The 27,946-nt window shown below is 39.1% G+C and overlaps 1 protein-coding gene and 1 pseudogene across 1 annotated transcript in view; one reads left to right on the forward strand and one right to left on the reverse strand.

Moving 5' to 3' along the window:
• Window positions 1-1,076: 1,076 nt before the first annotated feature.
• The window catches only part of NCOA1 (nuclear receptor coactivator 1), a 214,645-nt gene continuing 187,775 nt past the window's right edge, over window positions 1,077-27,946 (forward strand). The window contains exon 1 of the mRNA XM_019712751.2: window positions 1,077-1,396. The gene's annotated coding sequence lies outside the window, so the exon portion shown is untranslated. The remainder of the gene's footprint in view (window positions 1,397-27,946) is intronic.
• Window positions 1,161-27,367, reverse strand: LOC109435112 (transcription initiation factor TFIID subunit 9; annotated as a pseudogene).

The raw sequence follows: 27,946 nt of genomic DNA on the forward strand, positions 1-27,946 counted from the left end.
AAAAACGAGGCCCGCGGGATGTGTCTAGCTCAAAGTAATACAACAAATTAGTGGAGGTACTGGCCCAGAACCGACTCCTCCCCGGTCTACAGGGCCGCTCGCCGCTCCACAACCGTCTCTGCAGCGAGAGGCTGCAGGCCGGGAGGCCTAGCTGAAAGCTCCCTGGGGTTCGAGGCCGCTTCCCGGCAGCAGTCAGAGGAACGCCCCGAGGGGAGGGGAAGAGTTAGGGCCTCCTTTCCCACACTTCGTTAGGACGCGGGCCCGGGCGGGACCACGGCAGCCCTCTCTGGGGCCTGCGGCCGGCAGAGGGCGCGGGACGGCTCCTCGCTCCGCCGCCCAGCAGGTGGGGAGCGCGCTGCCCCGGGCGCTCCGTCGGAGCTCGCAGGCACCAGGTCGCGGCGGCCCCGCGGGGCCGAAGAGCGCAAGGGCAGCGCGGCGGACGGGGCGGGGCGGCGGCGGCGAGCGGGCGGGGCGGTGGAGAGGGCGGGGCCGCCAGTGGGGGGCGGCGGCGGCGGCGGCAGCGGCGGCGGCGGAGGAGGAGAACATGGCGGCCGCGGAGAGCGGCTGAAATGCCTGTTCTTCAGGCCAGGCGAGCGGGAGTCTGACGCGATTCGCCCAGCCCTCCCCTCAGACGGCTGGACCGCGGCCTCGAGCGCCTCGGCCGCCTTTTTCCCTGCTGCTCCTTCGAGCGGAGGCTGCGCCGGGTCCGTTTTGCATCCCCCTGCGGGGGGACCCCTACTCCGGAGGAGGGGGCCGGAGAGCCGCGGAGGCGGCGGGCTCCCGGCCCGAGGAGCGGCGGAGGCCGCGGCGGTGCAGCCACGATTGCGGGCGAGCGCGGCGCCCGTCAGCGCGGCCCAGAGGCGGCGGCGGCGGCAGGTGAGTGGCGGGCGGCGGGCGCCGAGCCTCCTGGTGGGTGCAGCTGTCACGAGCCGTGCGGCCGCCGAGGCCCTAGGGGGCGGGGAGCAGCTGGCGCCCCTCCGCCCCCTGCTCTCCTTTCTCTAGGTTCCGTTCCCCCTCCCACTTTCCCCGAGTTCTCCCTGGCCTCGCGCGGCTGGAGGGGGCGGAGGTCGCAGCTGTCACGGGCACCAGCTGGGGGCTGCGCCCGCGGAGGGAAATCGCTGCAGCAGCGACTTCTCTGCTCCCTTTCCCAGTTGCCCTAGTTAGCGCGGACAGGGCGAGCATCCGCGGAGGGTGCGCGAGGCTCGCGGCCGCCGGCCCGGCGTGGGGAGCGGCGCCCCGAGCCCGCTGGTGTTCCCCGCCGCCGAGAGGGGGAGCCGGAAGTCGGTGCGGGCGCCCCTCGGCTCCGGCGAGCGCGGTGACCTTGGCCGGCGGGTTAACCTCTCCGAGTCTCGCCTGCCTGGGCTGTGAAATGGGGATGACGATGGCGTGCCTTTCCGTAAGCGCAGTCTTCGACGGCGCTTCTTTTTACCCCGGCGCACTGTTTTTTTTGTTTGTTTTTTGTTTGTTTTTCTTCTTCTCCCGACAGGGGATTTCGGAGTGAGATTTTGCTGTTAGGGATAGGGTTTTGGTCCCCTTCCCAGGATTCTGTTGAAAGGACCTAGGAAAGGGAGCAAACATGTTGATTGCACGATTGGGAGGAGGGATAGGTTAATGGTCAGCGACAGAACTGGAGCCGTTCCCTAGTCTCTTGGAAGAAAAATGGAGAAACCGGACACCAGGGTCCCTAGTCCTTACTACCCAGCTTTGGTTTCTTCCTTTTTTTTTAAAATGTATGTATGTACGTATGTATATGTATGTATGTATGTATGTATGTATTTTAAGCAGTCATTCCCATGGGCTAGGCGCTGCCTGGGCTGACAGTGTTAGAGGGAGACGGAGGGTTTAACAATAAAGCCTGTGTGTGTGTGTGTGTGTGTGTGTGTGTGTGTGTGTGTGTATGTGTATGTAACAAGGACAGTGGCTGCACGGTGCTGTGGCTGCAGAGTTTGGTGGGGAGGAAAACTTTAAGATGAAGCTCTTTTAGCCTTTGTGCTTGGTTCTCCTCATTCATTGTAGAGGCGTTGAAGAGGCAGGTGTCCTTGTGAAGAAGGTGACATTTTTTCTTTTGAGACGGTGAATTTTTAATGTCGAGTGTGAGGATGGCGAATGAAGGGTTCTTGAGTGAATAGCAGTCCCAGCACCCTCTGTGGATGCCCAGAGTAATCTCTGTGGCGATGATTTGTAAGGGCTGAGGCTTACACTTCAGCGATTAAGAAATCTTCAAGTGTCTGTGTAAGAAATTGCTGTGCGGAAGCCTAGATTATATTTGACTCATGAAGGAATGGATTTCAAGGGTTAAATTTGTTTGAGGTGTGTCTCCTCTTCTGGAATTGGTTGGAGGTTTGTCTCAAAAAAAAAAAAAAAAAAAAAAATGTTGGCCAAAGGGGCCTCACAGCTTATTTCACAGAAGCTATGATGTAGTAGGAAGGGGGTCAGATTTCTTCATGTTGAGAATAATGTGAAAAGAAAGCATTTGCTTGGATCTTTTGGCTCTTCAACTAGAAATAGTTTTGGGTTAAAGGTAGCACTGGGGTGTGATTCAGCTTAATAAATGGGCATTCTTTGAACTATTTGTTATAAACTAGATTCAGTTGGAAGTGTTTCTATTTTATCTCCTGTACTTTGTGGAAAGATATAATTTGGTTTTACGAACTAGTGTCTAAAATGTTTTCCCTCCATTTCTTATTCAGACTTGATGCTTTGGGAACAGTGGATCAAAAAGGGGGACTGAATAGAGAATCTGTGGTTTGAAGAGAAAATTCAGGGGTGCCGCTTATAAGAATAGGTGTTTGGTTTGATTTTTGTAGACATTTTGCACAACTATTTTATTTCATTTATTTAACTCACAATAAAGTTTGGTTTTTAAGGTGCAAAACTTGAATTTTAAATAATTTATAGTTAATCTGTCTCTCATTTCTTTCTGAGAACATCTGTAGGATTGTGTCTGTTAAACTGCTTTTTGTGTGGTTTAAGCCAAGGGCATACTTTATAGATCTGCATTTTTGGGTAAGTGGTTTTATTGGAAAAAGTGCCTGATGGAGCTAATGGTGATTGTTCCACTTAAACTGGGATTATATAGACAATGCATTTTCCTCCCTATTTCTGCCAATATTTGTTTTTCTTTCTCCCTCAATTCCAGAGTTTCATTTCTAGAAATCTAGGCTTGAAACAGAAGCAACAGTTTGTATAATCCCAAGAATTTGCTTATGCCAGGAAGCTGTAAGGGTAGCGCGAAGTGGGTGTGATATAAAGATACTGCTACTACTTAAGACATTTAAGTGTAGAGGGAGTCTAGGGTCAAACTTTAATTTTTGTTGAATTTCCTGTTTTCTATTTATGTGGTAGTCTTTTGGTGGGTAGAGGATTGGGTTGCTCGCTTGCTGACTGGTACGTATTGTGAAAGCGCTGGCAAAATTTCATGCTTTTGCTCTATAGGGAAGGGTAGTAAACAAGCCTAAATAATTTAAAGATGTTCCCAGGATGGAATGTTCTCTGCATGTACTCTAGATCCTGCTAATCTAGTGATCGGTCTTCACCAGGACTAAATGTTGAGCAAGTGATGAGGGTGGTGTAGAGGTGCTGAAAGGGAAGAGAGGATAGGATATTGGACAGTCCTTGAAAATCTTTTCACTGTTGGACGTATCTCAGAATGTGATTTATAATTGGTTTTTAAGAACACTTCAATTTCACATACCTTCTCTTAACTACTACGTCTGTTCCTTACTTTAGTTTGTCTTTTCCCCCCATCCTCCACGGGCTCCACATTGTTTGAATATGTTGCATATCTTACGGAGTTGTTGGCTTTAAACCATATGGCCTAATGTAGCCTTCATTTTACAGCAAGTGTGGGAGGTCAGTACAAGTACACACCATCAGTTAGAACCCCCCATGTCGTGGGGTGCAGGAGATCCCCAGGATGCTCAGTGTTGTCTTGGCAGTGATTTTTGCCTTCTGCATCTGATAATGCACAGGAATTCTCAGAGGGCCATCCACTACTTTCATGGCAGAAGTCCAAAAACATGTAGTGGGCTCCTTTTTACATTCCCTGCAAATATCAGGCATGGAGGGAGTGTGGGATTGGATGAAATACATGTGTTTCAGGAGTTGAATGACAGAGCATTATATCTAGTCTGGTCTGCAGAACTGTTCAAATTTCTCCCCACCTCGTACAGCTTTCATACATACTTGGACAGACTAGGCATTAGGGAAGGATTTCTTTATTGCTTCTGTCCCAGGTTAACCAGTAGCTTAGCCCTTGGTCACTGGTCACTGAGGATAGGCCTCGTGGTCTCTGACCTTTTTTCTTACCATAAGAGGTAAGGTCTATTCCTTTCAAGCCTTCCTTTTCCCTTCTTTATATTTCAGTTAGACTTTGTGCCTTTCTCTCAACATAGGAGTCGAGATCATAAAATGGCCTGAGTGCAACCAGGTACCATTCTTGGTTGTTTAGTTTAAGAAGGAGGTACAGGTTTTTTTCCTGTCGTTTAGTTCTGGGCAAAGTTTTCATGGGTACACAGTATTTGGGTTAATATAGAGTCTAGAAATGACACTTTATGCAGGATACGTGGTTGAACAAGAGAAATTATTACAAAACACTGACAACAACATGTAAGTCCAATTCTAGAAGTACAAGTAGAGTGGGTTGTTGTATCCCTGTTTCCTCCCCCGTACGCCCATCTGCAGCACAGTATTTTTGAGGCTTCTTGAAGTGACAGGCTTTTAGAAGAGCTTAATGTAGTTTTCCTATTTCAAAGATAAATGGCTTATGCCAAAACAGAAGCTATAGTCACCCAAGGAGCTGTGGAGACTTGAAATCACTCCGTGTAGTCACCCTCAATCTTTGATATGTTTTGATACAATCACTCCCTATGGGTATATTTCAGTGTGGAGGGCGGGGAAGTTTGGCTTTACTGAGAAGTCTTGGACCTGCCGCACTGGGAAATGACAGACCAGACTGGTAACAATAGGTGCAAGCACAGAGGTGAAATACACCTATTAACAGGAGTCTACACCAGAATTCTAATAACCCTGGACTATCCAGTGTTTCCATAGTGATATTTCATTTTTGTGTAGTTTTGAAGCAATTTTAAAGCTTCTTTTGGAAGTAGAGGTTTGACTTCAGATAGAGGGGATCGTGTCCTGATCTTCCAGATACTTAGTAGATATGCGTATAACCTTGGGCAGTAATTTAACCACATTAAACCTTAGGTTTTCATGTTTAAAATTGGAATAATGCACTGACCCTCATATTGTTGTGATCTTTAAGTTAACTTACTATATTAAGTAACATGATATGTTTAGCATAATGATTGGTACATAGTTAAGACTTTAATACTTACATTTCCGTAACTTAAGCACATCACTATCTAGTCCATCACCAAATTCTCTGATTCTTTCTTTTGCAATTTCTTGGATTTCCCCCTTTATTCCGGACTCCTATCGATATAGTGCTCCTGTCATTTTGCACGTGGGGTAATGAATGTCACCTCAACTTTGTAGGCCTGAGTTTCTTTATCATAAAATGAGCATATTGGTCTGATTTTACATTTCTTCTTGTGCTAAAATTTTATGATTTGTAGGTTTATAGCTGCTTGCCTGCTTGCCTGCACGTCTCTAATTCATCCTACATGGTAATGCTGAAAAAATTTCTTTCTAAAATGTTTTTTGATGTTATTGTTTTTAGTGGAGACACTGTGGACAAATTTATCAAATAAATCATTTAAACTGTTCTTCTGGTTTCTCATTCCAGAAAATTTGCTGCCGATGGCATATGCAGAAATGCTTTGTAAACCGTAAAGAGCTACACAAGTGAAGAAAGTATTATAATCACCTGTAGATATCTTCTTTGATTTTACATGTTTCATTTTCTTTATTTAAATTGTATTTCCTTTTCCTTTATCTCTTGACCTTCAAACACAGAGTCAAAGCTGATATGTTTTCTAGAAAGCTTGATTTTTATCACTCCTTTAGGATCAGTTACTCAGTTTGTTCTATATACTTCTTCCTTCCTGTCTTCTTTTTTTCTTTTTGAATGAAACTCTCTTTTTAGTGGATGTCGAATTGGTTTTCCTAATTAGATCGAGAAATCCTTGAGTTGATGTGAACTACAACATTTGGAGTAAAGTGTCTTTAATGATAAGTTAGGACAACCTCCCTAATATTACAGATGAGAAGATTAAAGCCAGACATATGTAGTCATTTTCATGGGTCATGTATGTAGTGGCATTATTTGGGCAAGAACCCAGGTATTTGGCTTCTAGGCTTCTTTATGAGAGTTATTTTTCGTATTTGAAGGTTATTACAAAGAGATTTAAAATTTTAAGAATTCTAGTGAGATTTTGAGTAATGTATAAGCTGGGAGGAAAGGAGTATTTTCATTTTTTGGCCAAAAATTGACTGAAATATTGTAATAAGGAATTAATTAAGGAAATAAAACGGCTCCTGGAGAGAAATGTCTGCCTTTCTTATAGGGCCCTCATTCCGAGTCAGCAAATTCTTATTGAGTGCTGTCTCTGAGACACTGGACTCGGGTACTGTGCTTGCTCTGCATATTACATTTTAAAAACAAGGAAACAAGGCTCAGGGAGGTTAAATGACTGGTGTAAGATTGCACAGCTTGTAGGTGTTAGGGATGACACTTGAGTCCAGGTCTTTTGACCTGAAATCACAAGTACACCTTTAAATTGGCTTCTCTCCAAGCATGTTTGCCACACTTGACCACACTGTAGCCCCTTTTTTCCTTTCTGGACTCTTTCTGTTTTGTAGAGTTGCAGGGCAACTCCTACAGTCTCACTGCTTTCTGATGACCCAGGAACCATATGTACCAGTTACTTAATGAAAGTGTCACTTTAAGATTTTTGTGCTCTTTCTGATCTCACCTTTGTACTTTAGTAATGTTGATTCTTTGGTGCTTCTGTCTAGGTAAGCTTATCTTTGAATGGTTGGTTTTGGATTCTTAGCAATAAAATACTGCCTCTCAAGTTTTGTTAGTATTTGAAGTTTAGAGTTTTGTTTGTTTTTTTTCCATTTGGAATAAATTGCTTGGTCATTCTCTGTTTCTACTTGTATTTTGAATGGTTGCTCTTACTCTGATAGCTTTAATGTATTACATCTTACAATTTTGGTTTGCCTGTATGGTTAAAATATTTACATGCTTTATTATCAAGCATAGATTCAATTAACAGAAGATAATGCTATTGTGAACATATGTATGTTTATATAAAGATAACATACCATATTTGGCCAGATAGTTGAAGGATGAAATGTCCTTCCTTTTTGAAGGTACCTGTATGTGTAATACTGGCTTTACTTTAGTAAGTTTGGAGGAAACAAGGGAAAAGTTACTTGTTCTGCAAATTAAGTTGTAACTCTCCATTTCAGATAATACAGGAAGTCTGTAATTGAATTTCTAAGTAGTCACTCAATCATTCATTCAAGACATAGTTATATGAGTACTTACTTTGTTCAAGGTGCTGTGTTGTTAAAAGATAGGGGAGTTAAATGATAAGATATAGATCCTGTTTTTAAGGAGATTATGACCCAAGAGAGGTGATAAGACGAACATACAAATAACCTGTAATACTAATTGAATGTGATGAGTGCTACGGTATGAGAGCGGTACTGAAACAGTACTTTGAAGATTCAGAAAAAGGGAGCAATTCTTTTCCTTTGAGGGAGATCAGGCCAAGTTTCACGGAGGGCTTGGTTGTGGACGAGAACGTTGAAGGCAGGGGATGATTTCTACATGAGTGAGGGTGAGGAGAGCCGTCTATTCAGGAAGATTAAATAGCAAAGATGAAAGGAAAGAAAAGCTTGGGGTTATTTAGGGAGTAATGAAGGGGGAAAGTGCAGGGAGGATTGTGACACCTGCTGAAGTGGGGGAGGGAACCAGACATTCTAGGTGCAGTAGAAAGACACTGAAGGATTTTAATGGAGGGAGGTGGCGGCCACAGTGAAGTATGTAGATCCGAATGAAAATGAGAAATGTCAGTTTTCCAAATTTATGTGGATCTTTTTTTGACAGTTTTTACACCCCCAATTTTATATTTTCATAGTTTTTGAAATGATCCTGTATGTAAGGCTTACCACACTGGGAACTTATTCACTAATTATTATGTATATTTGAGAACAGACTGTTTTTTTGATAGAAGTTATTACAAAATCTTTTCCCCTGGCTTATACTTTTTTTTTTTTTAAAGCAGTAGCTATTTTTTTTAAACAGTGTATTATCATTTGGCATTCTTAAGAAGATGCAGTGGACTTGTTTTTTAAAAGTGTGAAAACATCTCCTTATATAAATATACGAGTATATTATGGTGTAAGTGAGGTTGGTCATGCGGGTTGAAAGTCCCTGGCTCTCAATATAGTTCATGAATTATTTTACTGATTTATTTATGCCCTGCCATGTTCCAAAAAGGATTTAAAGCAGGCTATGTCATGAAGAGTCTTGGACCTTGTTCCACCCGGTCTATTATTTGACTGAACCGCTGGCCCACATTATACTGAGGGAACAGTGTCGAAGACAACTGGTATCACGGAATGTGTTGCTACCAAACTGGTAGTAATACAGAGATGGATACAATTTGTGTCTTTTGCCAAACTGGTAGTAATTCAGAGATGGATACAATATAATTAGAGTACCTTTAAAGATAATTCCTTTAAACTTTGATAGCATGCAAGGGAAATGAGTTGGAAGGCACTGATGAGAACTTTGCCCTTGGGAGCCCAGGCGCATTTAGAGCAGTGGCCTTTACAGTAGGCTTTACATAAAGTCATCTGGGTAATGGGAGAAATATTTGAGGTCTGTAAGGAAGTTTCTTTACCTTCAGTCTCTTGTGAGGTTTTACAGTTTATAGGGGCGTGGGTAATTGGATTTTTGGAATCAATATTTTAGATAGTAGACTTTTAACATATTTTGTATTGCAGTAGGGAGTCACCATGGATATCTTTTGTATAGTATTTCATAGAAGTTAACTGGTCATCTTGAGGCAAAGGACTTAAGAATTGTCTAACTTAAAGATGACTTACTCATTTGTTTTTCACAAAAACACACGTCTCAATTTGCTGACATTTTCTGTGACAAGCGGATGTGGGGAGTATGCTACCTAGTAGATATTTGTTTTTATTAAATTTATTGAGGTGATGTCTGTTAGTTAAATTATACAGGTTTCAAGTGTACAGTTCTATAATACATCATCTATCCATTGCATTGCATGTTCACCACTCAGTCAGTTCTCCTTCGATCACCATGTATTTGACTGCCTTTACCCTTTTCTATCAGGTACTTATGAAGAATAGACCTACTTACTTAATCTGTCTCTGTCTCTCTGGGATGATGGTAAGTTCTTAACAGTGACTTAAAAAGTAACTACCTTCAAAAACAAAATAAAATTCAGTGTTATGGAGAGAGGTTATTGAAAATGGATATTTGGAACTATATCCATCATTATTGGATTTAACTGCTGAAAATAATGTGTTAACTTTAAGAATGTTCATACACACACACACACACACACACACACACACACGTATTTATATTCGAACTTGGAAACAAAATTTTCTAACCTGTATAAAAACCTTGTAAAGGAGAAATTTTAGTTATGATCCCATTTGCTGAAAATATGAAAAGCAATACCATCTGATTAGTTGGTAGTGAGAACAACTGATTGTAATGAAGAAATGTAGAAATGCACTAGTTGAATTTTAGCAAAAGTATTTGCATAAATGGTGAATGGGATCGAAAATTGAATGTTATGTTTTATTCAGTGCAACAAGTGACGCAAGTCGTCCCTTTGGTTTTACTCATCTTTGTGAAGCCCGTTTTTTGGCTATGATCACCATTAAAATAAAATTAAATAGTTATTTATTATAAAAATGAACTGAATTTAGAACTAGACTTTCAAGTTGCTGTATTACAAAATGTGAAAACAAAATTAGAAAATCACAAAGCATGTTCTATCACATTACTCTCACCAAAAATAGTGGTATAATAACTTTCTAATAGGTATTAGGTAGAGTACAAAGCTATGTCATCAATAAGTAAAAGAAATGTTTAAAAATTGTTTATTTTATTATAATAAATATTTTAAAATTTCATTTTTGCCCATGCTTTATAAGGTACGTAATATATTGGTCTGGTGTGCAATGTATGTAAATTATAAATAAATATACATATATGGCTTCCTATTCAAAAACTTTTTAACTGTGGGGTATAGAATAAAAATGGTTATGACTGTTTTATAGTAAGGGTTCTTCACTAAGAATGGACTAAGAGTCTCTAGATATGCTTTAGGGAGTTTGTGAACACTCTGAAATTATAAGTAAAATTTTGTGAGTCAATGCATTTCTCTGGGGAAAGTGTCTGTAGCTATTACCAAATTCCCAAAAGGGTCCATGACCTCCCAAAGGTTAAGAAACTCTGTTGTTAAAGATTGGGACCTCAATAACTCCATTCATCCAGTCCTACCCTCTTGCCAAGTTTAATGGATGTATCTGATGTCATTACTCAAGCCTGCAGGATGCCTGGATTTGCAGTCTGCTTTTCCATTTGGCAATAGATGTGATTGCAATGCCTTTGGCCTTTACAGATGTTTGAGCTCTATTTGTTGCATAACTACCTGGCCGATTTTATATATCATTTCCCACCTCTGCTATATATCATTTACATATCATTTCCCACCTCTGCTCCCCCAAACCCCAATAAAAAAGACTGTACCTTTTGTATGAGTGTGAAGATTGGAATGCATATGTGTATAGAAGAGCCTGGTATCAATTCAAGTATAGGGAGACCCTGCTGGGTAGGCTGGAATTCACAGTTGCTGTGCTTTTAACCTCTTTCTAGCATCTGAATCTCAGCTTTCTAGAGTCTTAGGGTCTGATTTGACATATGCTAAAAAAACAGTTTTCAGTTTCTCTCAGCTCCTTGGGTTTGCTCCGTCCCGTTCCCCCCCCCCCCATCATTCTAATTTAGCCTACTTACTGCAATAGTATCCAAAGTGGTCTCAGTGTCCCCAGGGAGTTCCTTCTTCAGTTTGTCCTAAATTTTGTTTTGGAATGATCATTGTAATTTTTACTTTCATTGCGTTACTTTGCTTAAAAACCTTCAATGGCTCCTCATTACTGTCAAGATAAAGTTGTTCCTTAGCCTGGCATTTAAAGCTCTCCAATGTCTGGCACCAATCTGCTTTTCTTGTCTCATTTCCCACTCGTCTCCCCCAATAAGCTGTTCAAAATAAAATTGTCAGTTTACTGTCCCCTAAACATTCCTTGGGCCTGTTTCCACCCCTTTATATATTCCTTTCCCTAGAATGTTCTCCTTTATCCTAGTTTATACTTCCTGAAATTCTACCTGTTCTTTAATGCTCAGCTCAGATTCCACCTTGCTTTTTAAGAGTTCTGACTAAAATTTGATACAAATCTCTTCCTTTTGTGAATTCTTAATTTTTATTTTCCTTATTATTCGTTTGATACTTTATACTACCTTGCAGTGTGCGGAATTTTTTGTTTTCATGTATCCTATCTCCCAAATCAGGGTATGAGAGTGGCGAAATATATGTCTTATATTTTGTCCTCTGCAATGTCTTACATGTGTAGAATTAAATTGGCAAGTCATATTGATTAAATCATAATGCTACTTATTAATGTGGAGAAATAGACCTTTTTTGTATGTGTGCCCGGAATACTTATACATAACATCTAGGGATTCTCTTTCCCCTTTTCAGGGTATTTGGGAAATTGAGTTGGAAATCAGCTATTGCTTGGAGAACGTGTAGTCCTACAGCATAAGAGGTTGGCTGTTAAGGACTTGGTTCAAGTTTGGGGAAGCCTGGTGACTTGTTATTCTCCAGTAGAGAAGTCCACCTGCCATGGAGGACAGGAAAACTTGGGTTCCTTCTTCTCTCTTCTTAGCCATGCTGCACACACATTCCAGACGTCTTGAAGACTATTGCACGTTTAAATTTTTCATACATTCTTCTCCATAAAAGAAATTTTTATTAAATACTTGTGTTTGAATGGTAATATGGGGCACCGTGAAGTTATATCTTAGGGTTTCTGCCTTTCAAGGAGATTATAACCGCCATAATCAGTCTCATTTGCTTTCAATCATACATGAATTTAAAAATAATATAAAAGATGTCATATGGGAGTATATAACTAGGTTAGTTGCTAACTGAGATATGTGGAAACTCCTCTAGCATTTACTATTTTTAGTACTCACTTGAAATTTATTTATCATGTATACTTGTTTCTGTTTTTGCATGTGTCTTTTTCCACCGACCACATTGTACATTATAGAAGGTAGAGGCTATTTATTATACTACTAGTTATGTGCCAATACCACAGTGCTGTTACGGTGCTTTATCCACAGTATACATACATAAGTGTGTTACTGATCATGCCTTGGAGCCTAGCATGGTCTGGGTAGGCTTCCTGGAGGAAGTGGGATTTGAATTAGATTTGTAGGATTTGGAGTGATGCTTATAGCCTAGTCCCATGAACTTGATAAAAGGGTTCTATGTGTGAAAATAATAAAGTGCATTTGGTGCACTGCCTGGAACGTGGAGCCTCTGTGGTTACTGTGCCTTTGGAAGTGACCCACCTCACTTCCTCTTATAGCCCGATATAGTCAGGGCACTGCTTACGGGGTTAGGAAAGGCTGGTAAGAACAGGAGTACTGGGTGAGCTGTACCTGTCTTTGCCTCACCAAAGCAGAATTGCTTTCTTTAGAGGGATGACTATCAGAATCAGTAGGGCCTGCCTGGAATCAGTGAAATAAAGGGGAGTTGGTTTTGTGTGTCAGTCTAAATGGGATTTTTATTACTAAATTTATTTGTGAAAAAGAACTTGTAGCGCTAAATGGTAGTGCGTGGGACAATTAAAGGAGAAATTTTACTAATGTCTCTAGGGGTTAGTATTTATATAAATTGTTTTAGTTTAGATGGTTTTGCTACCATCTTTTTAAAAAATTTATTGTGTTTTTTATATTAGTTTCAGGTGTACAAAACAACATAATGATTAGACATTTACACCCCTCACAAAGTTGTAATCCCCCTAGTCTACTACCCCTCTGACATCATATATAGCTGTTACAATTCCATTGACTATATTCCCTATGCTGTACTTTACATCCTGTGACTATATGTGTATGCACACACACACACACACACACACACACACACATAATTGACTATATATATATTATATAATTGAATATGACATTCAGCATCATTCTACTTGAGCTTCAGGTGTCCAGTGCAGTGGTCCGGCATCTACACAATCTATGAGGTAATCCCCCTGATAGTCTAGTACCCGTCTGGCACCCTACATAATCTTTACAACATTATTGATTATGTTCCCCATACTGTATTTCACATCCTCATGACTATTTTGTGACTGCCAACTTATATTTACTGATCCCTTCATCTTGTCCCCCAACCCCCCAGTCCTCCCTCCCGTCTTTAGATATTTGAAACAGGTGTAAAGTGATTGGCTTCAGTAAAACTAATCCAGAGCTTTTCTACAAATATTATTTGGCTGGTAAGATTATGGGGTGAGAAAAGTGAGGGAGAGTATGAAGGTACTTTCCGATACTGTTGGAGACCTTTTGCTGTCTGAGGATTTCATCAAATTTCTTCTTAGGTTCCTGGAGGTCTTCTTCCTCCCTCATCAACATATTGTTAAATAAAATCTGCTCTCTCCAGTTTTCACTTGTCTTTTAATGTTTGGTTTGATAAGGACTGGACTCCTGGGTGGTGGTTACAGTGCTGGCCAAGTTTGCAGGACCAGGAAGCCCAGATCCTTATTTATACACGAGACTTATTCTTTCCCCAGTTTTATTTCTGTAGTCATCAACCCTCAACTGTTTAGAACTTAGGCTTTCTTTTTGACTGCATTCCAATAATTTTCTCCTTTGAAAATTAAAAAATAAACCATATACATAATACATGACTATATTCTAATAACAAATTCAAAGAAATGGAAGTAGTATATAGAATTAAAAGGTGAAAGTCTGTGTAGTGAATTATGTGGTAGCTATTAATTTAGGCTGTCTAGTGTGCCCTCCCCCATTTCAGGTGAGAGTGTGCTCTTGGCCAAGGGACAGGCGTGTGATCCATGCTCGGTCTGTCATCATTCACCATCTTTGGGCACAGTCAGTGCTGCAGGATGGCCATATGATCAAAGCAGGTTCAGATCTGTTCCTGGAGATCGAAAAATAGATGTTGGATGAGGGACAGGCTCATTCCATTGTTGTAATTTGCAGTTCCCTGACTATTGGTAAAGGCGATTATCTTATCAGGTGTTTATTGTGTATTGGATTCCCTCCCCAAGTCTTATTCATATTTGTTTGCTTTCCTTGTGGAATGCTTGTCTTTTTTATTGCTTCCTAGCCATATATGCTTATGATGTAGTTGTGTTTATACTAACTAGGAATGGGCTTGGTGGCCACCTGACTCTGCTCCCTAGTTATTTCAAAGAGAAAGATATGAGATATCTACTATTCCAAATCCAAAATCCACAACATATATTTTTTAACAGATATCCCTGGACATTTAATTGGTTTATATTCTAATAACTTTATGTAGCTGCCCAATTCATTTAGTTAGCTCAGAGGTACATGTCTCAGTTGGATGCTCTTTGGATGCTTAATTGAGGTAATTTTATGGCTGAGATAAATGTTGGGAAGCTCATGTTTTGAGAATTTTCCCGGTCAAAATCATTGTGACTATATTGAATAGTCTAGCACTTTGGAACTCAATTGGCAGTTTGTTTATTGGTGTAGAATCAGAACCACTTTCAGGGGGAAATTATGGCCTTATAAGAAAATGCTTTCTTGACTCACCTCCATGGAGAGGTAGGTTGGCTCCATACTTAGACATCTTTAGTGGTTAGGTTCCCCAGTTTTCATAAAGGGACATTAACCGGGTTCTGCACTTGATGGACTGTAAACGTATATAGTCTACATGTAGTTGTCAATATAGAACAGCTTCATTCTAGCAAGTATGTATCCACTTACTTTGCTTCCAAATTCTTATTAAACACCTAGTAGTAGTCAGAAACAGTGCTCTTTGAGAATTGCTGAAATAAACACATTCAGTACATTGCTCTAGAAACAGTTTTACTCGGATCAAGCCAGAATACCAGAGAGTTCTGTATTTTGATTGCACTGTTTTAGACTGGGGTAGAATTACTTTTACAGAATTGTTATTTGGTGTAATGCAATCAGCCTTTATTGAGGGCCATTAAAACAAACAGCTTTATAAAATTCACCACTCCTCTTATTGTAGAATTCTTGTGAGGATATTATCTCCTTGATCTCAGTGCCCTTGTCGATGCTGTTGTAACTGCTGCTACTACTGTTCTACTGTTACTGTTAGCAGCTGATCTGCAGACTAAGACTGAATACAAAATGAGCTAATAGTTGATGGACAAATGCACTTTTAGATGAAGGCAAGTGCTTTTGCCCAATGGGAGACACTGTTTTATGGATGAGGGATTGTGTAATGGTTAGGAGTATGGGCTCTGGAGCCAGATTTTCTGGGCTTGAATCCTGGCGCTGCTGATTCCTAATTGTGTATTACTTAACCTTTTGGTGCCTCAGTTTTCTCAGCTATAAAATGGGGATGATAATTGTACCTACCTCTACCATGTTGTTTTAAGAATTTTGTGACTTTAAACATACAAAATACTTAGAACATACTTGACCCAGGACAAGTGCAATGAAAATGAGCTGCTGTTGCTTTCTTCCCCCATTTCTTAGAACTTTAGTAAGATACACATAACAAAATTTGCCATCTTAACCATTTAAAAAATTTTTTTTAAATAAATTTTATTGGGGAATATTGGGGAACAGTGTGTTTTTCCAGGGCTCATCAGCTCCAAGTCATTGTCCTTCAATCTAGTTGTGGAGGGTGCAGCTCAGCTCCAAGTCCAGTTGCCGTTTTCAATCTTAGTTGCAGGGGGCGCAGCCCACCATCCCATGTGGGAATTGAACCGGCGACCTTGTTGTTGAGAGCTCGCAACTGAGCCATCCGGCTGCCCCTCCGGAAGCTCAGTGGCAGCTCATTGTCTTCAATCTAGTTGTGGAGGGCACAGCTCACTGGTCCATGTGGGAATTGAACTGGCAACCCTGTTGTTCAGAGCTCGCGCTCTAACCAAGTGAGCCATCTGGCTGCCCCACCATCTTAACCATTTTTAAGTGTACAATTCAGACTGCTATTGTTTTTATCACCGTTATTATTAGAACCCATGTAGTAATTTTTTTTCCAGATCTTGGTACCAGGAAAAGCTGTGTTTCCTTTGACCTGCTGGTTTGTTTGTATTACATAGTCGTCATGACTCTTGTAACCTGTGGTATTTCTGTCTTTGCAAGGGAGCTCAGAGTCAAATGTGCAGCCCTTCCCTTACAACTGTATCGGACCTTGTGGCATATAGCTTGTGGGGTAAATTTACGTCTGACTTCATCTTATTTTCATCCCTCATTTTCTCTTTGCCCCAATCTCATCATATTTTTCTTTTTAATTCTAATACACTCTGTGAGCTGTCTCAAATCCTTTTTAGAATAATATGGAAATAAACAAGTAGTCTTCATTATAGCATGTGCCCATGTTAAGATTTCAGTTTAATTTTCATTTAATTTACCTTAAGTTGGCTGCTTCTTGCTAGGGAAGTACTATAATTTTCATTGATACCTCAAATCTTATCATAGGATGGGTTACTTCTGGGGAGGTTACTTTTGACAGCTGATTCTGTTAAGGGTGTCAGTTTTATTTTAAGCTTTAATTACAAAAGTGTCTCTTCTTGACTTGTTGTTTGTTTTTTCCCTTGACCTTTGCTCCAGCTATCTCTCTCTTTTTTTCCCCCTAATGCATCTTTTCTTTTTAAAACATTTTTTTATTAGTTTCAGGTTCATAAAACAATGTAATAGTTAGACATTTATCATTTATATCCCTCACACTGTGACAACCCCCTCTCCCCATCCACTACCCCTCTGACATCGCACACAGCCGTTACATTTCCACTGTCTCCATTCCTAATGCTGTACTCCGCTTCTTGTAACTATATATGTGTGTGTATATATATCTATATATAAACTTGTAGTTGACATCCATTATTGTTCAGCTTCAGCTTCAGGTGTACAGTGCAGTGATCAGGTATCCACATCATCCCTGAGGTGGTCTCCCTAATGGGACAAGTGTCCATCGGATACCCTACAAAATCTTTACAACATTATTGATTACATTCCCCGAATTGATTTTCATAATCCCGTGGCCATCTTGTGGATACTGACTGTGCTTTATAATCCCTTCACCTTCCCCTTATCCCCATCCCCCCTCCCATCTAGCAACCCTCAGTTTTTCCTCTATGTCTCTGAGACTATTTCTGATTAGTTCATTCATTTATTCTTTTCTTTAGATTCCACATATAAGTGAGATCATATGGTATTTGTCTTTCTCTCTCTGACTTCTTTCACTTAGCATAATGTTCTCTAGGTCCATCCATGTTGTTGCAAATGGTAAGATTTCCTTCTTTATGGCTGCGTAATACTCCATTGTGTAAATGTACCAGTTTCCTAATCCAATTGTCCACCGACGGGCATTTCAGTTGTTTCTATGTCTTGGCTGTTGTGTATAGTGCTGCATGCTCCGGCTGTCTCTTGTAGATTTTTTTGGGAGGGGGAGGAGGATCATTTTAAGAACTTGTAAACCCTTAGTCTTTAAAAGTACTCTTCAGAATAGGACTTTTATCACAGATGTAGCACAGGCAGAGTAAAGGCTATTTGTGTTAGTGTCTTTCTTTTAGAATCCAGAATACTAATTTATTGATTTACAAGGGAAAAAAGGAAGTGTCCCAAAGCCTAAAATATTCCCGAATATTCTGGTTCTATCTGTAGTCTCTCCCCAAGCAGATGTACACAGTGCTGATGCTATTGCCTTTGTTTTGGAGGGGGGAGACTGAAAAATTTTTTTTGATATCAGGACTGATCGAAATGTCTTTTAAGTATTTTTTTAATTCGTAGATTCATTCTTCTCATTTTGTTCCCTTGCAATTTATCTGTTAAATAACCTGGTTTCGTCCTGTAGAATTTCTTGCAGTCTCACTTTCAGTTTAGTTTAACAAGTTTCTCTACCCTCTATATTCCCTGTAAATTGGTAGTTTGATACAGAAGCTTGATTAGAGTTTAATTGGGGGGGAGACAGAAGGCTATAGACGGTATTAGGAGACAAATACGGTGCCTACGTGTCTTTTTGTGACGTTAGCAGCTATAGCAATAGTTGGTATTGCTATTGGCTTTTGATTCTTAAAATCCTGAAGTGATCACCATGGTGTCGAGATGAGAATGGGGAAGCATTTCTTGAAATGGTAGAGTCTGCTGCTCTGTGCAGGTAGGACTCTTGGTGACCATTTGAGAATGAAGCAGTTCTGTGTGGAATCAAAGAAGACCTAGGTTTCAGTCTTCACTGCCTTGTTTAAGAGCTGTTTGATCTTACATAATTAACAGCAGCAACAACAACAATAGCAGCAGCTGTTCATTTAGTGCTTATTTTACACCAGGTTCCGTGCTAAGTGCCTCATATACATTGTGTAATAGAATCCTCCTAACTACCCTGTAAGCCCAGGCACCTTTATGTTGCAATTTGCTGGCTGGGAAGTAGTGGAGCAGGGATTCAAGCCTTGCTTGCTTCCAATCTTGTGCTCTTAATTGCTACGTTCTCCCAAATCTGTGGGAAAGTGTATAAATATAGCTACCTTATCTATCTTGTATGGTAAATGAGAATTTGTGTCTGAAAGTGCCTTGAAAATATTATAGATGTTAAAATGAGAAGTGTGCTGGGCTGACAATGCACAAGGAAAGGTAGATAGTGGAGGCCCTTGCCTTTGGCTAAGTGACAGTGAAAAGTTTGGATGGAAAGAACTCTCTGGTCATTTTCTAACTTCTGTTTCCATTGCTATTGCTATTGACAGGTGGAGAGTTTCCTTCTCTTGTTAAAATTGACAGTGATAGAAATTTTACGTGTGATAAATGTCACATGTCAGCGGTTACTTAAGAGTCTGTGGGTGAATAGTGATATCTTTGTTATACTTCATGGGCCATATATGGAGACTTAGTACATGTTTTTAACTGACAGCAAGAGTATAGTCTTTTTCTAAAAAGATAAGTATTAAAAGTAGGGGGAGTGTTAATTGAATTTGTAATGTTATATTTCTTTATCTGGACAGTGGGTGTATTATATATGTTAAAATTATTTTCAGTGCCTTTTTTGGTATGTCTGAAGTATTTTATAATTAATGAAACTATTAAAGTGATCACTAATATTTGCATGCGTGATAGACTAAGAAAGAAACGGGTGTAAAGTTAGTACCTTTATGTCTCACCTTCAGCAATTTATCAATTTATAACCTTCAGCAATTCGTTTACACTGGTAATGAGTACAAGGAGAACTGTGTTAGGGCCTGTGACCATGTCCAGCTTAATGGCAGAGGGTGTTGTGATGGATGATTGCTGTCTGCCCAGTGCAGACATGCGTAGTGTAGGAATCTGAGCCTTGTTTTTGTTAAACCTTCGTAATACGTTTGTCAGAAAGCCCCAGGGCTTCACCTGGATACATTTTCTTGCTATTACACTTCTTGCAGTTCTTCTGTTGCCATATTATATTTACTATGGTGAAATACCTAGGATTTCATTGTGTTATTTCCAAGAAAGATTTCTCATTTATTTTTATTTATTATTATTTTTATTGAGATACAATTCATATAGTCATAAAATCACCTTTTTAGACGATGCAGTTCAGTGGCTTTTAATATATTCACAAAGTTATACAACTACAATCACTAATACCAGGCTATTTCATTACCTCAAAAAGAAATTCTGTGGAATCATATAATATGTGACCGTTTGAGTCTGGCTTCTTTCACTTTGCCTAATGTTTTCAAGGTTCATTCATTTTGTAGGATGTGTCAGTACTTCATTTCTTTTTATGGCCAAAAAATATTCTGTTGTATGGATATATGCATTTTTTTTATCTATTCAACTGTTGATGGACGTTTTTGACTATCATGAATAATGCTGCTGTCAGCTTTCATGTACAAGTTTTTGCATGGACGTATGTTTTCCTTTCTTTTGGTTAGATACCTTGGAGTGGAATTTCTGGGTCATATGGTAACTGTGGTTAACATTTTGAGGAACTACGAAACTGTTTTCCAAAGTGGTGCACCATTTTCCATTCCTAGCAGCACTGTATGAGGGTTCTAATTTCTGCATATCTTTGCAAATACTTGTTATTATGTGACTTTGATTCTACCCATCATCGTATGAAGAGGCAGCTTTATTTGCATCTCCTTAATGACTAAGATGTTGAGCATCTTTTTGTATATTTATTGGTCATTTGCACATATTTCTTAGAGAAATGTCTACTCAAATCTGTTGCCCATTAAATTTGGTTATTAGTCTTTTTACTATTAAATTTTAAGAGTTTTTAAAATATATATTCTGGGTATAAGTCCGGTATCGGATATATAATTTGTAAATATATTCTCCCATCATGTGGATTGTAGTTTTACTTTCTTGATGGTGTCCTTTGAGACACAAAAGTTTTAAATTTTGGTGAAGTCCAATTTATCTGGTGTCATGACTAAGAACTCCGTGCCTAATCCAGGTCATAAAAATTGATGCCTGTTTCTTTTCTAAGAGTTTTACAATTTTAGCACTTACATTAAGGTCTTTGATCCATTTTAGTTTTTCTATATGGCATGAGATAGATTCCAGTTCTTTTTGCAGTAGAGATAAACCTTATCATCGTCTAAATAGACAATTCAGCAAGACCTTCATGTTCACCTCACTTAATATTTTTATCAGTATGTGATTTTCTGCCACTTCATTAATTTCACCTCTGACTCCCTGTTAATGAGTATTTTGTTGGTCTTAAATGGAATTTGTTTACCAAAGCCATACTAACTTTTGCACTTATCATAGAATGTGAGAATTAGGTGGAAGTTTATTGATCATACAGTCCAACCTCTTATCGGAGTAGAGCCCTCAGCATCTGTGGCAGAAGGGCTTTCAGCTTCTTCCTGGACACTCTCAGAGATGGTTAGTTGTAGATTGTAAGCAGTTAGGCCCAGCAATTTCTCTGGCCAGCTCTAGGAGTACTTGGTATGTGCAAGGAAACATTTATACGCACTATCTAATGAATGGGCTCCTGGAACTGTGTGACTCAGGGTCTGGGACTAACTTATTCTGGTATAAAGCCACCCATAATTCATTTGACCAGTTTAGTTGAAAATAGCACATTTTAATTTCTTGGCAATACCGTGTTTCCCCAAAAATAAGACCTAGCTGGACAGTCAGCTCTAATGCATCTTTTGGGGCAAAAATTAATATAAGACCCGGTCTTATTTTACTATAAATATTTTATATTGTTTTAATATATAATGTATTAAAATAATTATTTTAATATATAATACAATAATTTAATATATAATATATTATCATATAATATATAATATATTATTTTAACATATATTATTTTAATTATTTAAAAATATATAGTATATTTTATATTATTTTACTATAAGACCGGGTTTTATATTAATTTTTGCCCCAAAAGACACATTAGAGCTGATTGTCTGGCTAGGTCTTATTTTCGGGGAAACACGATAACATAGTCACATAAGCATTGGTAATAGTCTTCATTACCTGTGTTTTATTTTATTGACCTCTATGTGGAGCAAATAAAGTAAACAAGATTCTAGTCTCTGGTAATTGTGATTTAAAATAAATAATACTAACAGATTAATAAAATTAGTATAGGATACTGGATAATAAAATGTAAACATAAGTAGAGAATTATTTATGGCTTAGATTTTTTTTTTTTTATTAGTTTCAGGTGTATAGAACAGCATAGTGACATTTACATAACTCACAAAATGATAACCCCAACAAGTCTACCCCCTGACACTGTACATAGTTATTAGAACGTTATTGACTATATTCTCCATGCTGCACTACACATCCCCATTACTGTTTTTTAAAATTATGGTTGACATTCAATATTATTTTATATTAGTTTCAGGTGTGCAACGTAGTGGTTAGACATTTATATAATTTATCAGGTGATTCCCTCCAATAAGTCTACTACCAACCTGTCAATATACATAGTTTTTACAGTACTGTTGACTATATTCCCTGTACTGTACTTTACATCCCCATAAGGGTCCTGAGACTATCAATGTGTACTTCTTAATCTCTTCACCTTTCTCACCTGGCCTCCAATCCCCCTCCCACCTAGTAACCATCTGTTTGTTCTCTGTATCTATGGGTCTGTTTCTGTTTTATTTGTTTATTTTGTCCCTTAGATTCCACGTATAAGTGAGGTCATATGGCATTTGTCTTTCTCAGTCTTATTTCACTAAGCATAGTGCCTTCTAGGTCCGTCCATGTTGTCTCAAATGGTAATATTTCATTATTTTTTATGGCAAGGTAATATTCCATTGTATATATGTACCACAATTTCTTTATCTAATCATCTGTTGATGGGCATTTTGGTTGTTTCCATATCTTGGCTGTTGTAAATAGCACTGCAGTGAAAATAGGGGTCCATAAATCTTTTCGAATTAGTGTTTTGGATTTCTTTGGATAAATACCCAGGAGTGGAATTGCTGGGTCGTAAGGTAGCTCTTCTTAATTTTTTGAGGACCTTCCATACTCTTTTCCACAGTGGCTCCACCAATTTAAGATTTTGACATTGAAAAAACATCTATGGTCATTTAATAAAAGAGTAAATATGGTTAAGTTTAGAATGAGTGTCAGGTGAATCTGCAGAACTAATAATTATATTAACTATTCATAGTTCAACTAAAGGCAGAAATGGTACAGGTTGTGAGCCAGAAGTAAGGGAGCTTATCATCTCGACATTTCTCAAATTCTGGGCATCGGAATAAATTATAGCTGTCAAATCTAGTTTAGCATTGACAAAGAGCTTATCTTTTATTTAAAAAAAAATGATTAAAAACATGTTGCCTGTGAAGGTTTTAAATGATTAAAGGTACACTTAGGCATAATTTATTTTGGGGACATGTATTTTGGCAGCCTTTGTTAAATTTATTTCTCCTTTGGTATTTTGATACTAAAGGTGATTCATGTTATATTACTTGGAGGAAGGCTATCTTGCTTTCTTGCTTGTTTGTTTTTGTCCCCTTGAATTACGAAAGAAAAATGAAATATTTTGGAAAATAGGGGAAATATTTGAAAGTAGAAGGAAGAAAAAAGCACAGAGCAAGTGAAATAAGCAAGTAACTAACCATATATAAGTCCTGTCCCTAGGCAAAAGCTATTAATATTTTGGTGGGCTTCTGAAAGTTACACCCTGGATTTATCATTTTATTCAGAATTTTTTTTGTGTTTTTCCAAAGCAAATAACTATTCTTTAATTCATTGGATCAGGAATTACAAACAAAAAAGACAAAAACAAACAACAAACAGAAACTCTCAGTGTATCTCCCTCAAGAAGGAAATGATTCTTCGTTCTTCGTTCTGTCACTGAAGAATAGCCAGAGCAGCTCAGCCAGCCGGTAACCAGTTACCCCCTGGGTTGTTTGAGTGTTACCCTTACTATCTATGAACTGGTGCTGTGCTTGGTGGTGAATAGACAGCCTTGCTCTACATGTTGTAAAGGCACAAGTGAAGTAGACCCTGATCTGTGAACTACGTTTTTTCTCTTTATGAATAGGTTTTTCCTTTCTTTTTTGTTTTTTTCTTTTAAGGAGGGCGCAGCTCACAGTGGCCCATGCAGGGATTGAACCAGCAACCTTGGTGCTACCAGCACCACGCTCTAACCAGCTGAACTAAGACAAAACGTCATTCAGCTGTGAATGCAAAAACATTGCTTGTCACTATTGTTAACTGAGCCAGACTAATGGCCATCCTTGTGTAATGTTAGTAATAATTATATTAGTAGAGATACACTTTTGTTTTTTTCTTTTTAACTTGGCCTAACCTCTTAGTTCTCAGTCTGGTATCTGACCTCTGTTTACCTACCTGTTAGTGTCATCTTTCTCCCTTTCTTTGTTATTCCTACTGTTTCACTCTTTGCTATAAAACTGCCTTTAACCTTTTTTCCGATGTACTCTCTTCTTTCTATCCAGTTTTTTATCATTTTTAAATATACCTTTATATACCAGTGATTTTTTTCTATACATTCCCCTCAACCACACATACACCATTTTGTTTAGACTGCATAGTGTTTTGATTATCTGTTGAATTTGAATACTTTTAGGATAGCCTGTATTCTGTTTGGTAAAATGTAGAACCCACTTCTTCCTATTGGCTTAAATTTGTCCCATTCATGTTACTTTGGCTCTTGTAGGGATTTCAGTTTGTACTTTTTTGTTTCAAATTGATGAATTACAAGTTTATTTTTCACACTTGAAGGCTGATGAAAAGCCATTATGAATCCTATTAAAGAAAACCTAATGTCTCCGTTGAAAAGTATGGTAACTGTATCTGCTCATTAAGTACTATTTAAGTTTCTAAAACACAACTTGAAAACATCCAGCATGCATGTTTAATCTCAATACAACAGATTCAAGACCAAGTATACAAGTTGTGTACACCAAGACTAGTACACAAATTATATCACCGTCATCATCGTCATCATCATCATCTTCATCGTCTTCATGTTTTCTTTTCAATGCATTTGGTGATTCATTGGCAGTATTTTGTGTTAACACCATATTGGTGGTAATAAGAATGTTTTTGGACCCAGTTAATGATGGATTAATCAGAACATTCTGAGCTGCTGATGTGGCAGGAATTGATGCTTTTACACCTGGGGAGTGTGAAGTAGGCATCAGTACTGTAAAGCTTTGCCCCATGAGGGACATTGGAGTCCCTACATTAGTTGAAAGAGACATGGTTTGTGGGTTTGGTGTGCCAAGTGTGGGAGTACTTGGTCTGCTAGTAACCAAACCAATACTTGGTAGTAGAACTGTTATTCTTCCCACAGAAGGGGGTGCCTTTTTTTTGTTAAGACTTAAATCTATAGTTTGGAGCAGTCAAGCAGTATCTGTCAGGTGACAGTCTAGGGCCTGAATATGGCTTGATCAATGGCAGAGGTGTTTTGTTTCTTTGCCTTACAATATCTAATAAAAAAGTCTCTTGGGAGAGGAGAGGTGAAAGACTGGTCAGTATGACACTGGATTGCTTATTGCATATCATCTGTTTTAACAGTAGCTTTCTTAGCATGTCTTGAATAAATTTTTGCATCATCTAGAATTGTGGTCACATATTGGAAGACAAACTCCAACATTTGATTTATAAATCTTGGCCCATATTCTGTAATCCCCATATCCTTCAGGATTTGTGCATCTTTCGGCATGCTCTTGGGAGAAGCCATCTTGCCAGACTCCGTGATATCCGGTAAATCATCCACATTAATGTATTTCAGTCCTGATCTTCATGCAAGTTCTTTGCCTAGTGTGGTTTTGCCAACCCGTGGTGTACTGGTGTGCAAGGATATTCAGAAGCAACATGGTCCTCGCTGCAATGGCTCTGGGAACCTTGGCAGACTGAATTTGTACTTTTTATAGTATACTCTCTGTGAGAGGCCAGGAATAGATCCATATGCATACATTAAATTGATTTTTAACAAAGGTATCTTTTTCGACAAATGATGCTGGAACAATTGGATATCCACATTTAAAAAACTGGACTTTGATCCAGACTTTGTACCACATTAAAAAATATTAACTCCAAATCATGGAACTAAATTAAAACCTAAAACTTTGAACACTTCTAGAAAAAAATCGTAGTATAAAACTTTTGTGATCATGGGTTAGGCAAAGATTTCTTAGAATACAAAAAACATGATCTACATATGAGGTGTGACAATTAAGTTCGTGAACTCATCCTAGAAAAAGTGCTACATACCCATTGCTGAATATCACTATGGTCATCTTTGAAGTACTCCCCTTGGGAAGCTATGCACCGACGCCAGCGTCTAGTTCACCCTTCAAAGCAATTTTGGACTCTTTTTCTGGAATGGCTATCAGAGCTGTTGTCATATTCCCCTGGATATCCTGAATGTCATCAGATGTCTTCCTTTCAATATTTCCTTTATCTTTGGGTAAAGAAAGAAGTCATTGGGGGCCAGATCAGGTGAGTAGGGAGGGTGTTCCAATGCAGTTACTTGTTTACTGACTAAAAACTCCCTCACAGACAGTGCTGTGTGAGCTGGTGCATTGTCGTGATGCAAGAGCCATGAATTGTTGGTGAAAAGTTCAGGTCATTTTCGTCTAACTATTCCATGCAGCCTTTTCAGCAATTCCAGATAATAAACTTGGTTAACTGTTTGTCCAGTTGGTATAAATTCATAATGAATAATGCCTCTGATGTCAAAAAAGGTTAGCAACATCTTTTTGACTCTTGATTTGGACTGATGGAACTTTTTTAGTCGTAGAGAATTGGTTGACTTCCATTGTGCACTTTGATGCTTTGTTTCAGGGACGTATTGGTACATCCATGTTTCATCACCAGTGGTAACACAGTCCAAAACATCGTCTTGCCTCTCCAGGAGGTCTTGGTGGACTTCGACTCTCCTTTTATTCATTGGTGAGGTCCTTTGGGACTATTGTCGCACACACCTTTCTTATGCCAAGATTTTCAGTTAACATTTTCCTGGGGCGTCTGGATGGCTCAGTTGGTTTGAGCGCAGGCTCTTGACAACAGGTTTGCCGGTTTGGTTCCCCCGTGGATGGAGGGCTGCACCCCCTTCAACTAAGATTGGGAACGGCAACTGGACTTGGAGCTGAGCTGCACCCTCCAAACTGGATTGAAGGACGACGACTTGGAGCTGATGGGCCCTGGAGAAACATACTGTTCCACAATATTCCCCATTAAAAGAAAAAAAAGATTTTTCTGTTTCTCTAGCGATGTTTACTTGGTCTACTATGCTTCTCACAGTCAGCTGATGATTTTGATGCACAATTCGATGAATTTTTGCAATGTTTTCATCAGTTCTGCTCATTACTGGCCTCTCTTCATCAGTGTCACGTTCTCTCCCCTCAGTAGAACGTTTAATCCATTTCTACACAGCTGTTTTCTTCATGGCATTATCCCCATAAATTTGGACTAATATGTCCCTGATTTCACTTCCACTTTTGCCAAGTTTAACAAGAAATGTAATGTTTGTTCGTTGCTCTAATTCAAGTCAGACATTCTTGCGAGGGCACCCAAAAACACGCAACAATGAACGCCACTCAACAAGACACCGCCACACGTTGACATGAATACAGCTGTGAGACACTGATATACAAAGGTTATGAAACCGTACCGAGCTGTTTGTACAGTGCTGCAAATGTAAACGCAACGCATGGATGCAAGTTCGCAAACTTAATTGTCAGACTTCGTATTAAAGAAAAACTGATAAATTGGACTTCATCAAAACGAAGAGCTTCCGACCTCCAAAAAACAATATTAAGAGTATGAAATAACAACTATCAGAGAAATGTAAATCCAAACTACAGTGAGAAACCTCTTCACACCCTTTTTATGGGGGAAAAAAGGACCTAGTTTTCTTTAAGTCTGTCTGGTTCTGATGACCTGCTCACTTGCTCAGAAAGCAGGGTGATCCTTCAGTGTAGTCTCATTGTCCATATTTGGGAGACTGGTGTGGAGGTGAGGATTAGATTGAATTTGGGAAAGATAAAAGCCAATAAAATGTTACTCCATTGTAATTAATGTTGTAGTACAGCTTTGTAAAATAAGCCTGCCAGTTGGGCCATAGTTTGTTACATTTCTTTTATGGGAATATGCATATAAAATGTTAAATGATTAACATACAGTTAAAATCAAGGATATAATTTGTTTAGAGAACAAAGATCTCATATTAAGGATAAGGAATAGGGAAACAGAATCTGAGATTTGTAATGGACCTTTAGTTTTCTTTAGTCC

This window comes from Rhinolophus sinicus, linkage group LG05 (genome assembly GCF_036562045.2).
Source record: "Rhinolophus sinicus isolate RSC01 linkage group LG05, ASM3656204v1, whole genome shotgun sequence".
Lineage (NCBI taxonomy): Eukaryota > Metazoa > Chordata > Mammalia > Chiroptera > Rhinolophidae > Rhinolophus > Rhinolophus sinicus.